The sequence below is a fragment of the Thunnus maccoyii genome, chromosome 20 (genome assembly GCF_910596095.1).
Source record: "Thunnus maccoyii chromosome 20, fThuMac1.1, whole genome shotgun sequence".
Taxonomy (NCBI): domain Eukaryota; kingdom Metazoa; phylum Chordata; class Actinopteri; order Scombriformes; family Scombridae; genus Thunnus; species Thunnus maccoyii.
Window position 1 is genome coordinate 20,471,311 of NC_056552.1, and position 12,823 is coordinate 20,484,133.

The following is a 12,823-nucleotide window of genomic DNA, read 5'->3' on the forward strand; positions in this document are numbered from 1 at the left end:
AAATATGCTTGATTTGATAAAGTAGTAACCTCTATGTGTGTCACTATGTTTACTTTTTACATCATGCTTCTTCTTCTTCTTTGGGTTTTTTGGTGGATTTTACATGATGCAACTCTGAAAGTTCTACTTATATCCTTAGTTCTCTGGTGTGCCCTCTAGTGGAATCTTCCAGTAACACGTAAAGTACTTACGCAAGTATGCAAACAATTATGTTCGAAGCGGCCAGTTGTCTATACAAATGCGTGGTTAAAAAGCAAGTATATCTCCAGCCTAAGTGGAGATTAATGCATCTCTAAACTTAAACTGGTTGCACCGCACAAACTAGTTTTTACTTAGAAAGGTTGTTACAATTTTCTACGTTAACTAAGTACATAGCTAGGTTCTGTAGCTAATTTAACTAGCTAGCTAACCAACAAATCTGACCTGACACTTAATCGAAATGCTTGATTAAATGAAATTTAATGTAATCAAAAGATTACATTAAATTTCATAAAAATAACACAGTATAGCTCAGATTACTAATGGTTATACCGGTGACATAAAACCAAATGAGGTCGGCTAGGTTGAGTAGTCGCATATTTCCCAATCACTCTAAACCATGATCACTACTTAATTTGAAACTTGTAATTCTCCATGTAAATTAAACAAAGGCTTAAGCCTAAATGTATTATTAAATGGTTGGTATTTAAGATTAATATCACTTGTCCTCCTAACACTGTTATTTTGTTACAGATTGAGAAGCTACAGGGACCTCCAGTTTACATAGTTGATCGCTTTTGATTGAATGGCACTAATAATTTTTCCTAGCAACCAATGTACATAGGACTACACACAAACTTAGTGAAAATACAAATAGCTGGTGTAACCCAATCCAGTTCTCTAAAGGATGTATGTTCATAGATCACAGCCTTCAAAGATGCTGGCCTCTGCAAAGGAACACAGCTAGAAGATTGTTCTTGCTTCACCTTTTACATTTCAGATTTTATTTCAAAGAAACAGAAGTTCAAAGAAGCTACAAAGAAAAGTGCAGTGACACCATGGATGTATAAAGAGAACTGGATACAGCGTCGGAGGCGCAGCCCTGATCATTCCTATGAAAGTTGCTCAGTGGTGCATGAAGCAAAAAAGAATCGACTTCTGGGTATGAAAGTACCCAGATCTTCCGCATCTGTGTGGCCCATAGAGCATGCGCACTAGTGACAATCCCCAGCCGAGTCGGCTACTTCCGGTTTAGCCCTCCAGCTAACTTGAATGGGGATAAAACAATTCAATCATGCGGCTCTTCTAGGCTTTTGAAATGTGATCTGACCGAATGGATTTACTTCTGATAGTAAGACAAATCATTTCACGGGGGTTGTGACGCTCAAAAAAATGTATCCGCTGATTTACAGACTTCTCTTTCACAATGTAAGTCTATGGGAAAAAGTCTTTTTGGGCCGGTGTGCATCACGTGACGTTGTCATTACACGGTTTGGCCGCTATGTCAAATTGGCTTCAAAGCCCGGCGCTCTTCCTGGGGGCTTGAGTGACACACATCAAGTGCCACCTAACACTTTGTGTGTCACAGGACAGTGGGACAGTGGCAGATGGAGTTAGTACAGGATGTATACCTTACAGATACACAGGGACACATGCACAGACAGCTAGGTTAGACATGTTTATTAACACAGACAGAAAACCAATTAACAGCAGGATCAACACACTGACCAGACAGAGTCTTCACCTGCCAGAAGCAAGACACTGACTCTACATCTGAGATTTACGTTGGCCCCTGAAACCCCTGCAAAGCTGGCCAAGTGTGCCAGCCAAACCCTGAGACACTGATTCAATCCCCCACAGCCAAAGTAACATCTCCTCATTTCCAATCCAGCCAATCAGGAGGCTTCCTGGCAGCTCCATTCTAATCAGCAGAGCTTCTACTGTACCGGACTGTAGCTTAGGTGAATCTCCTGGTGGCCTACAGGGTATTAGACGCTGATATGAGCTCTATCAAAAGCAGATTTTCCCATAGCGAAGGGAAAAAATGAGTTTGCGGTCGCTTAGAGGTCAGAGAAATGAGTGTCTGATATGGAGGTTGCAGGCTTAAGGTCCTCAGAATGTCTAAGAAAGTGAATGAAAAACTGACTGTATTCATTAAAGAATGAAAGGACCACATTGGTGTTTTTTGCATGTTTTAGCTGATTTATGACAAACAAGATATACTCAACATTACTACCTATCATTTTCCAAAGTATGTCATTAAGTTTTAGATACTTGAATCCCTTTTTTCATAATTTCCAGGAAGCCACTAATTTCGGCGTGGTTTAAAACACAACTTGCAGAGAACTGAAACATGCTCAAGAAAAGCAATCCATCACAGTAAACATCATGTCTGGTTTTCTTTTTGAAAAAGTCACATTATCATTGAATGGTAATACAGATGCAAGCATGGAAAGAATTCCAGTATGGTGCATTTGCATGCTGGTGGAAAGCTTCAGCTGAAACTGAGTTGGCTGCAAAACAGCAACCTTCAATGTAAGAAATTACAAAATTCAAATTATTACTTTCATAGCATCCATAATTGCTTAGTGTTTGTCTTTGCGGTTTGGTTTTTTGAAAGTGCAGCTTGAGAGAGCAAAGTAGCTCATGTCTCAGATGCTGGAGCTTTGACTCACCTTTTGAACTCGCCATATTGTTTATTTCAAATTGGTGAGTGCTTCCAATTGCATAACCATGAAAAAGTAAAAAAAGTATGACAAAATGAGACCACAGAGTTGCACCAAAAGTTTGTCTTTTTAGCTCTGTTATCTGTTCTTTTCCAAATTTTTAGACATGAAAAAATGCATAAACATCAAGTCTGATGTACTAATTAGTAAAATTACAATGAGCAATGTAAAATGTGACCTCCAGTCAGATAGGACACAAACAGTCCACCAATAAACAAAAAAACCTCTGTTTAGTTTTTCTCATACTTTTTTCTTTCTTGTATGTTTGTGCTGTTTGCTGATTGCTTTTGCCTAAAAAGTATAGAATATGGCTATTATTCTCTTCAAAACTTGCTTTTGTGACCTGGACAATGATATTTTGAAAACAGGCAAATTTGTACATTTTCATTCACATAAAATCAGAAAAAACAACAAAATATTAAATAAGATTTAGACTATTCTAAAGATTTACAATTATACTATAAATCACTTTCATGAATCAGCCCCCAAATTTAGTCTCCCATCATCGTATCCAGTGACTCATATGTTGTTTTTTCTGACTTTGTGTGGATGAGAATGTGCAAATTCGTCCGTTTTCCCATTGGAAATATGTGGATTTCAAAATATCACTGTCCTGGTCATAAAAGCAAAATCTGAAAGGAATAATTGCTATTTTCTATACTTTTTTTTAAGTATAAGCAATTAGGAAATAATGCTTACTACCAAGGAACAAAAAACAAGTAATAATTTGTTACATGGCGTTATCATTGTGTGACACTTTTATAAAAGTGCCATGAAGTTTATTATTGTGGTCTCATAACATGGCTCAAGTGTTAATTAAATCATTCTGACATCCTCTTCAATGAACCAGACAGTGATGACTTCAGTTATTCCACCATATAAATCACTTGGTGGTGGCAGAAAAGGGGGCAGTTACATTCTTGATTGAAAAACACACACACACACGCACACACATCTTAATATACATAATTACCACTGGCCTACATATTGCTCTATCCAAACCGCATGACACGGCAGGATAGTGGAAAATAACAATTTATGGTACTAGATTTTGTCCTATCAGGTTGCACTGCTGTGTGTTTTTTCTTTCTGTGGTTGGTGATGGTATCTGACTGTCACTGCAGCACTGATGTAGAATTCATGCAGTTTGAATTTGCTTGTGTTTCTTGGCCGTACACTGAGGTGACATCTTAGTAAAATCAGTAAAATGGAAGGACTTGTAAGGCTAAGTCTTGGATCGCTTCCTGAATCGCTTTACGCTTGTGTGCTCTACAAGAAACATTAAAATGTTGAGAGCTTTCCACAGTCATTTTACGGCATTTGTTCACACATCAGATTTCTGTACATTTTTACTGAAGTGTTTTACACAGAATAGGTCCTGGTTCCTGTTCTGACATGGTGCTGACACAAGTTAAGGTGCATGTCTGAACAGCAGTTGTGCAAAGATTACATTCATTCATCACACATATGATGATGTGGCAAGAGGAAAAATTGGATACAGCATCTTTTCACCTGTTAACAGAGAGGCTAGAACATGTACATTTACATTTATATATACATTTATACACTGTAGTTTAATATGTTGTTTGTTTGGTGTGTATTAAAGTGAGTGAGATTTTAGATCATTTGCCTTTTATATGCATGGTTGTATTTTCCATGTAGTCATACTACACCTACACAGTTTCCTTCCTTCTGTGGTTGTTTCTCTCTTTTATTAAATTTCAATTGTTCCTGTTTTTCTCTTTGGACATTCAGGCCACAGTCACTGATTATATATACAGAATATATGTAGAGAGTACTAATTACTCTTGTTTCAACAGCATTTGAATGATTACTTTCCCTTCTACTATACAATAGACAGTTATCTAAACAAAGCTGAAACAGTCATATAACCCAGAGATTCCTCATTACATCCACAAATCCACAACTGTTAAATGCCAGATGAAATTTCATGAGGCAGTGAGTTCTCCTCCATTTATTTTCTATGAGAAATGAATAAGCATGATAATGGGGTAGGGGGATTAATTCAAACCAGGCCTGCAACACACCTAGAAAACTTGGAAAAATGTGTTTGCACATGAGCACAAAAGTGGAGACTGTGGGTGTCCTGGCTGCTCAGATGGCTGAGGTACCCACCATTTTAATGTCAGATTTGCATCTGGTCCTGGAGTCTGGTCACGTCATGCCCTGACTGTCTCTGCTTGTGTCTCCTGTGTCCTGAGGCGCCACAAGCTCCTTCCACAACTCAAAAAAGCTGCAGACTGTTGGTCTTCTTTGGGTATTACAGCTGGAGAAGTCTGAAAACTCTTTAGGGACTGTATAAAAACTATTAGGTGGGGGAGTGCTGGTCAGAAAAGGGGGACGGTTATATATATTTTTTTCTTCTGGCTGATTTATTATTTGGAATTCATGATAAAGCAACAAAGATTGTGCAGCTTAAACCTATCAACAGCTTCAGAGTTGGTATGTTTGCCATAATTTTCATTTCCACTTCTAATGTGTGATTTGGCGGCTCTGTGAAAATTATTGTTCCATTAAAATATTCAAATTTAAACATGGGGACACATCTTGAATTCTATATGTACCTTTAGTTATTAATCATAAAATGGACTGTACCAACGCGGGGAGGGCCTTGCTTTTTTCTAAAGTGAAACATACAATTCAGCCCCCCTCCCTGCTGTGTATTTTTTCTTTTTGTGGTTGGTGATGGTATTTGACTGTCACTGCAGCAACGATGTAGAATTCATGCAGTCTGAATTTGCTTGTGTTTCTTGGCCATACACCGAGGTGACATCTTAGTAAAATCAGTAAAATGGAAGGACTTGTAAGGGTTAGTTTTGGATCACTTCCTGAATCGCTTTACGCTTGTGTGCTCTACAAGAAACCTAAAAATGTTGAGAGCTCTCCACAGTTATTTTACGGCATTTGTTCACACATCAGATTTCTGTACATTTTTACTGGAGTGTTTTACACAGAATCAGTCCTGGTTCCTGTTCTGACATGGTGCTGACACAGCTAATTGATTTTCAGGTTGAGTTGCATGTCTGAACACCAGTCGTGCAAAGATTACATTCACTCATCAAACATTTGATGATGTGGCAAGAGGAAAAATTGGATACAGCATTTTTTCAGCTGTTAACAGAGGGGCTAGAACATGAGTACAGTACAGCATAGAAACAACAGAGATGGTATTTATTTCTTATAAACAGTAGATTTATACATTGTACTTTAATATATTGTTCTTTGTTTGGTGTGTGTTAACGTGATTGATATTTTAGATCATTTGCTTTGTATATGTGGGTGTATTTTCCATGCAGTCATACTACACCTACACATTTTCTTTCCCTCTGTGGTTGTTCCCTTTTCTTAAATGTCAGTTGTTTTTTCTTGATTGTTCAGGCTACATTCACTCATTATATATATATATATATATAGAAAGAGTACTAGTTACTCTTGTCTCTTCCCCTTTATTATACAATAGACCATTATCAGTGGTGGACTCAGACTGTCTGAGGAGCAGGGGTGAAAAAATATAAAGGGCACCTGATACACTCAATGGGCCCCAATCAGCAATCAACAATGATGCATGTTTAGTAAAAAGGCTACATTCCCAATTAAGATGACCATGTTATAGTTTGACTCAGAATGTAAGGAAACAACACCTCTGTGTTAAAAAGGATTTACTTTTTAAACATTTATTTTGCAAACATCTCTGTAATACAATTAATGGAGACTGTTTTAAATGTTTATTTCTCAAACACATCTGTAGTCAAAAAAAGGAACTATAACCATTTTTAGAATTTGCTGTTTTGGGCAGTCTTTTCAGGGAAGTGAGAAACAAGATTGGTGAAATAAAAGGAGAATTCATTTGGCCATGAGTTTATGAGTGTTAATGACCTTGTATGGTCAGTTGGGACGTCCCTCTCAATGGACAACAGCAGAAGATCTGAAAGCATCTGTTTCTAAGCTGGGTCTTGATCAGCTTCGATTTGGAGAATGAGCACTCGACTGATGCAGTTGTCACTTGCAATATAGCATTTATTTTGAGGAGTTTTTTCAGCTTTGGGAAGACTGTGTCCACATCATTTTCTTTAAGGCATGTAAGCATAGCTTGGACAATGCTGATAAGGAGAGCACAGGAAGAGTGGAACACTTTAAGTTCAGTGACAATACTGTCTTCCTGCGTGTCATGGAATTGGCAAACACCCTTGACAGATTAGGCAGCTCTGTCATTTGTCATGCCTGTCCTGTTATTTGGGGTGGTAAGGCACTGAAATACAGCACTAGAACTGCACTAGTAGGGTATGTTTTTATCCTGACCAAAGAAGTTGTTTTCACTCCTTAATGTTTGTTTGTCTGTTAGCAGGGTTACTCAAAGGGTTTTCTTCCAGATTTCATGACAGGATAGATTTTTAAAACTTTTTAACATGCCTAGACAGAGGTTTAAGTTCTACTGGACATCCTTCTAATTGCTAATGGATAATGCAAATGTACCTTTATCTTTCTCATCTCCTCCTTTGCTGTCTCTAGCTGCATTTTGTAGATCCCTTTGTATTGTCTTCAATTTTCTGTCTCTTCTTGGTATTCTGTAGTCATAGGGTAACCCAATGCTAATCTCCCTCTCTACAAGTGCAAGTTAATCCAAGCTAAAGGGTAGTAAACACATTTGCATAAAGAATACCCCAATGACTACCTTGTAGCCTTGTATCCACCCTTTTTTTGGAATTTTCACCCATATGAATAACAATAACTAGGACATGCTTTATGCCAGAACTATACAAATCACCACATATCTTCTACATCTTGTCAACCACACCTGTATAAAATTTCAGACCTCTAGGCCTAAGCTTAGGGGTTTTTTTTAGTTTGTGGTGTCACTGGTGTCCCTGAACCTCTCCAAAACGTCTCCAAGTAGCCAAATTGTGCCAATTGCTTTTACTCATTATTGCGTGATGCTAAGCTGCTTACAACTGGCTTAAGTGGGTTGCTGATGACCCGGTGATTGTTAAGAGGTTAAGGTTTTACTACACCACATTGATTTCCAGTTTGTACCAAGTATTTAGTATAGAGATGGCTAAGTAGATATCTAGCTAGCTAGCTACTATCCATCTAGCACATTGTTTAGCATGTTATACAGCTTTGGTCAGGCCTAAACATAAAACCAACTTTAAAAATACAGTCTACATACAATAGTAATGCATCCTTAATCATATTTAATCCATACACTCATTTCAATTGCAAAAAAGCCTTGTTATGTGACCTACCTCACAAATTGTTGTAAGATGAAGGTTACAGCTTAGACTGCACTGACCCAAACAATCTAAAGGGAGTATGACTGAGCAAACTAGTGAGTAGTACTGTACTAAATCAAATGAATGGAATAATGTCAGTTACAATAACTACAACATGTTTTTAAGGGTGCTTTATTTTCCTAATGGTCAGCCTACATAGAGGATACATTCATTTCTAGCATAATGGCCAGTTTACTCCATCATAAAGGCATCTTATAGAGCAAAGTATCTTGTGTTCTTCAAAGGAAAGGCACTTCATTTAAGGGGGACTGAATTCTGCACTTCAATATGTTAGACTTTGGGGAACCCTAAATTGCACTTTTTCCATTTTTCTTTGTTGACTATAGAAGGGCACCCATACAAAACCTCCAGCTCACCCCATTACAACGGCATCATAGGACACTGTATTACATCCTATTCAAGGGCACATCATGTTATCTCGTTTCTGGGGGTTCTTTACAATCCTATTTTCTTCCACTGAAAGGGCCAATGAGGACAATTAATTCCAGATTGTCACATATAGAGGCCCTCTATAAGGATATTTCATCCTAATTTACCCATAACTAGATAGTCATTATAGAACTTTGGTATGTTTTCTCCTTTGTGCAGCCACCTTAGAGGCCATTTTAACATACTGCATACCGAGTCCACCAATGACAGTTATTTAAACACAGCTGAAACAGTCATAAAACCCAGAGATTCCTTATTACATCCACAAATCCACAACTGTTAAATGCCAGATGAAATTTCATGAAGCAAAGAGTTCTCCATTTATTTTCTATGAGAAATGAATAAGCATGATAATGGGGTAGGGGGATTAATTCAAACCAGGCCTGCAACACACCTAGAAAACTTGGAAAAATGTGTTTGCACATGAGCACAAAAGTGGAGACTGTGGGTGTCCTGGCCGCTCAGAAGGCTGAGGCACCCACCATGTTAATGTGAAATTTGCATCCGGTCCTGGAGTCTGGTCACGTCATGCCCTGACTGTCTCTGCTTGTGTCTCCTGTGTCCTGAGGCGCCACAAGCTCCTTCCACAACTCAAAAAAGCTGCAGACTGTTGGTCTTCTTTGGGTATTACAGCTGGAGAAGTCTGAAAACTCTTTAGGGACTGTACAAAAACTATTAGGTGGGGGAGTGCTGGTCAGAAAAGGGGGAGGTTTATATTTTTTTTTCCTCTGGCTGATTTATTATTTGGAATTCATGATAAGGCAACAAAGATTGTGTATCTTAAACCTATCAGCAGCTTCAGAGTTGGTATTTTTGCCATAATTTGTCATTCCTACTTCTAATGTGTGATTTGCACTGTGAAAATTATTGTTCCATTAAAATATTAAAATTTAAACATGGGGACACAACTTAAAACTTTATGTACTTTTAGTTATTAATCATAAAATGAACTGAACCAACTCAGACAGAGCCTTGCTTTTTTCTAAAGTGAAACATACAGTTCAGCCCCCCTCCCTGCCCCAATAATTTTCATACAACCCCTGAAAGACTGCAGTTATATCAGATTGTTGGATTAGCTGTCCCGAATCACATATAATAGCTGTAGTGAAGCAACATTTTAGATGATATTCTCCATATACTGCATATATTTATGATTTGGGCCTATGTATGACTGAAACAAACAAATGGAAAAGCTAAAATCCAAATCAGGCCTCCGCAGACAGAGAAACATCTTCAAGAAACAACTTCTGATGGAACAACAAGACGTTATTTTCTTAGTCTGAATGTACTTTAGCTTTATCTCCTGTGTACTTTGTTCTGTTTTTCTCTCTTTAAACCAGGCCACCCTTATTTCTCTTGTTCCCTGCGAACCAGCTCTGTGTGCGTGTGTATGTGTGTGTCTATGTGTTCGTGTGGGAGTTTTGGAACAGGCCTTGATCTCTGTTTATCTTTCTTGTCTTCCCACTTCCTGGTTAGGGGGTTGCACAGCAATAAAAGTTTTAAGGTACACCCATGTTTACTAGAGACAATCTGGGTCAAACTGAACTTAACCTGGACAACTGTCAGTGTTTCTCAACAAAATATTCCAGTTACTAATCATTTGGCAGTACAGCAGAGAACAATGTTGTTTTCCCAGTGTAGTGCTCTGGAGAACCATTTTAGAGAGTTCAAATAGCTCTTGACAGATTTGTTATGGTGCTATGAAGAAATCATGACGTGAGCTGGACTGGCACTAAGTGATAGTGAATATATGTCACTGTATAGTCATTAAGGAGGTGAATATGTAATATAGAGTAGATGTGAGGTGAAGAAAGGATGAAGAGGAGGTGGGGAAGAGGATTCTGTGCCACACAAGTTGCCCCTGGGGCCTGAGTGGTCACGTTGGCTTTGGCAGGAAAAGGGAGGAAAGAGGGAGAAGGGGTGTGTGTGTGTGTGCGTGTGTGTGTGTGTGTGTGTGGAGAGGGGGTGGGGGGCTGTTGAAGGCAGCTCCTGGTGCCACGTTTGCATCACAGAACTGTAATTCCTTTCACCGCTGAGCAAAGCAGAGCTGGCACCATGGCTGCTATACTTTTTTTTAACCCTTTTTGACCGGTTGCTGTTACACAGACGCACAAAGAGTGACATGATTATGACGCGGTGTGGGTTTAACTTCCATAGTATTTGCCATTTACCGTTACTCATGTTGCTTTCTGATCTTGCACAAGGCATGCAGTTTCCAGAGAAACAGATTAATCAACTGAAATTCTTGGGAACAATCTGCTTTTAGACAGAAGTAAACAAAAGCAGGCTTCTCTTTCTAGTTAACAACAATCACTAGCACATTTAATCATTTGTATATGTGGTGAGTTTGTCTGAGGTTACTGGAGTGTAAACTACTCTAAATCCAAAAGAAGAGGACAGAGTTGCTAATGTTACCCTAAACTCTATATTCTAAAGCTAGTTGACACGTAGTTAATAAGTCTGTCCAGACATAAGTTTTTTCTAACGTAACCTGTACATTAATAACATAATAACATAGTTATCTAAAGATGTGCTGCATGGCTTTGGATGTAACGCTTGGTTACTCATGTAGGCAGTGAGCTAGTTAGCCAGTTATGCTAATGTTTGTAGCTTATGCTAGAGCAGACCAACACAGAGTTTAATCCATTCCTTACACCTTTGCTGTTGTGTTTCTAGTTTAGAGAAGGTGATAAAAAACACAACCATTCAAACTCTTTAAATGCAGACTATCACTCTTACAGCCGCCACAAATAAACCATTTCAACATGTGGAAAAATTGACTGTGTGTAATCGAGCCCAAGGTAGGAAATTAGCACCAGCAACCAGCCAAATGCTGGTAAAATATGAAAGTGTCTGGTAGATTTCAGACACAAAATGATGATATTGATTTACTATTGAGTCGTTGGTGAATTTGGTGGTTAGTAGTTAGTTGGTTTAAAAAGTTAGTTTCCTACCCTGATCTCACGTTCTGTCTGAACACACAGTGGTGGTTACTAGCTATCACTGGACAATCGCTGTATGGAGGAGGTTTGATGAACAGACATCTGACATTTAAGTATATCATTTACAGACAAAGTTGAAGTTGTGACAAAAGTGTGTTGGAAATAGTTTTGGGTTATTAGATTTGACAAAAACCCCTTAATACGATGTCACACTACTAATTTTGCTGTCAATAAAAAACAAAAACCACAGATCTCACACACAGACAGACAAATAAACACACAAACAACATGCTGACAGCAACTGGCACAAAGACACACACACATACACACACTGAAAATAACCCAACAGCCCAACTGTTGTCAACATCTCTGCCTGGTGATGCTATGACACTGTTTGTGCATCTCAAGATTCATGAGTTGAGGAAATCGCCTGAGATCAAGTTTAATTGGGCCCATGCAGACACGTCAGGCAACATGTCTGTAATTGTCACATCTGTGTTTTTGCTGGCAGGAATGTGTCTTGATTTTTTTTATCCTTGTTTTTGACCGTCTAACTGGAATATTGTGTTGTCAGATACCAAGGAATCGTCTGTGCTATTGCTCAAGGATCTTTGCATGCAAGTAGAGTATGACGAAACTGGAAATAAAAGTAATATAAAATTTAAGCATGAAATGCCTTTTAAATAAACAGGAATTAAGAAAAATGATTTAAGAAATAGAGTTGTTTTATTGTTTTAGTCTTTTGCCAGCTACTACTGTGAAATAATTGCCACTATATACATAAAACAGCCCACTCCAAACAACACTCCACTCAGCCATGTCCATCAATAAAACATTAAAACATAAATTAAAACAAAAACTGAAAAAGCTGTAAAATCAGACTAATGCTGGCACACACACACACACTGTTTACAGCACTGTGAGTCAGCAATATGGACGATTTGGTTGGCGTCTGTGCCACTCGGGGGTTTCCAAAGTCCACAACATCATCTGTGTTGGAAAATTACTGAAGAGCAGCAAATGTTTTGGTTCAGAGTTGACAGCCAGGTGGAATGAATTCGCCCTATCTGTGAAAAGGCCTGTTTTCAACAAGACCACTGAGATGTGTTGCAACCCATACTCTCACACCAAATACACAGATTGTGTGAAATCAATGGGGTGTATAGCTCAATAACTCAGAAATTCAGTAGTGTTTCCAGCATGATTCATGTTTATTTTTGTTTTCCCTGCACGAACTTAGTCAGTCCACAGTTTTCATTGCTAAAAAGGGGGAGGGAGCGATGTTGGGAAGAACAGAAAACAACAACAACAGCAGAAAAACAGCAAAAGAATCATCTCGTGTTAATCTTGTAGGTGAATTTATCTGCCATCACTAGACTGACAAGCTTATAATGGATAAAAAGAGCCAGATGAATGTGCAAGGTTTTCCCATGTA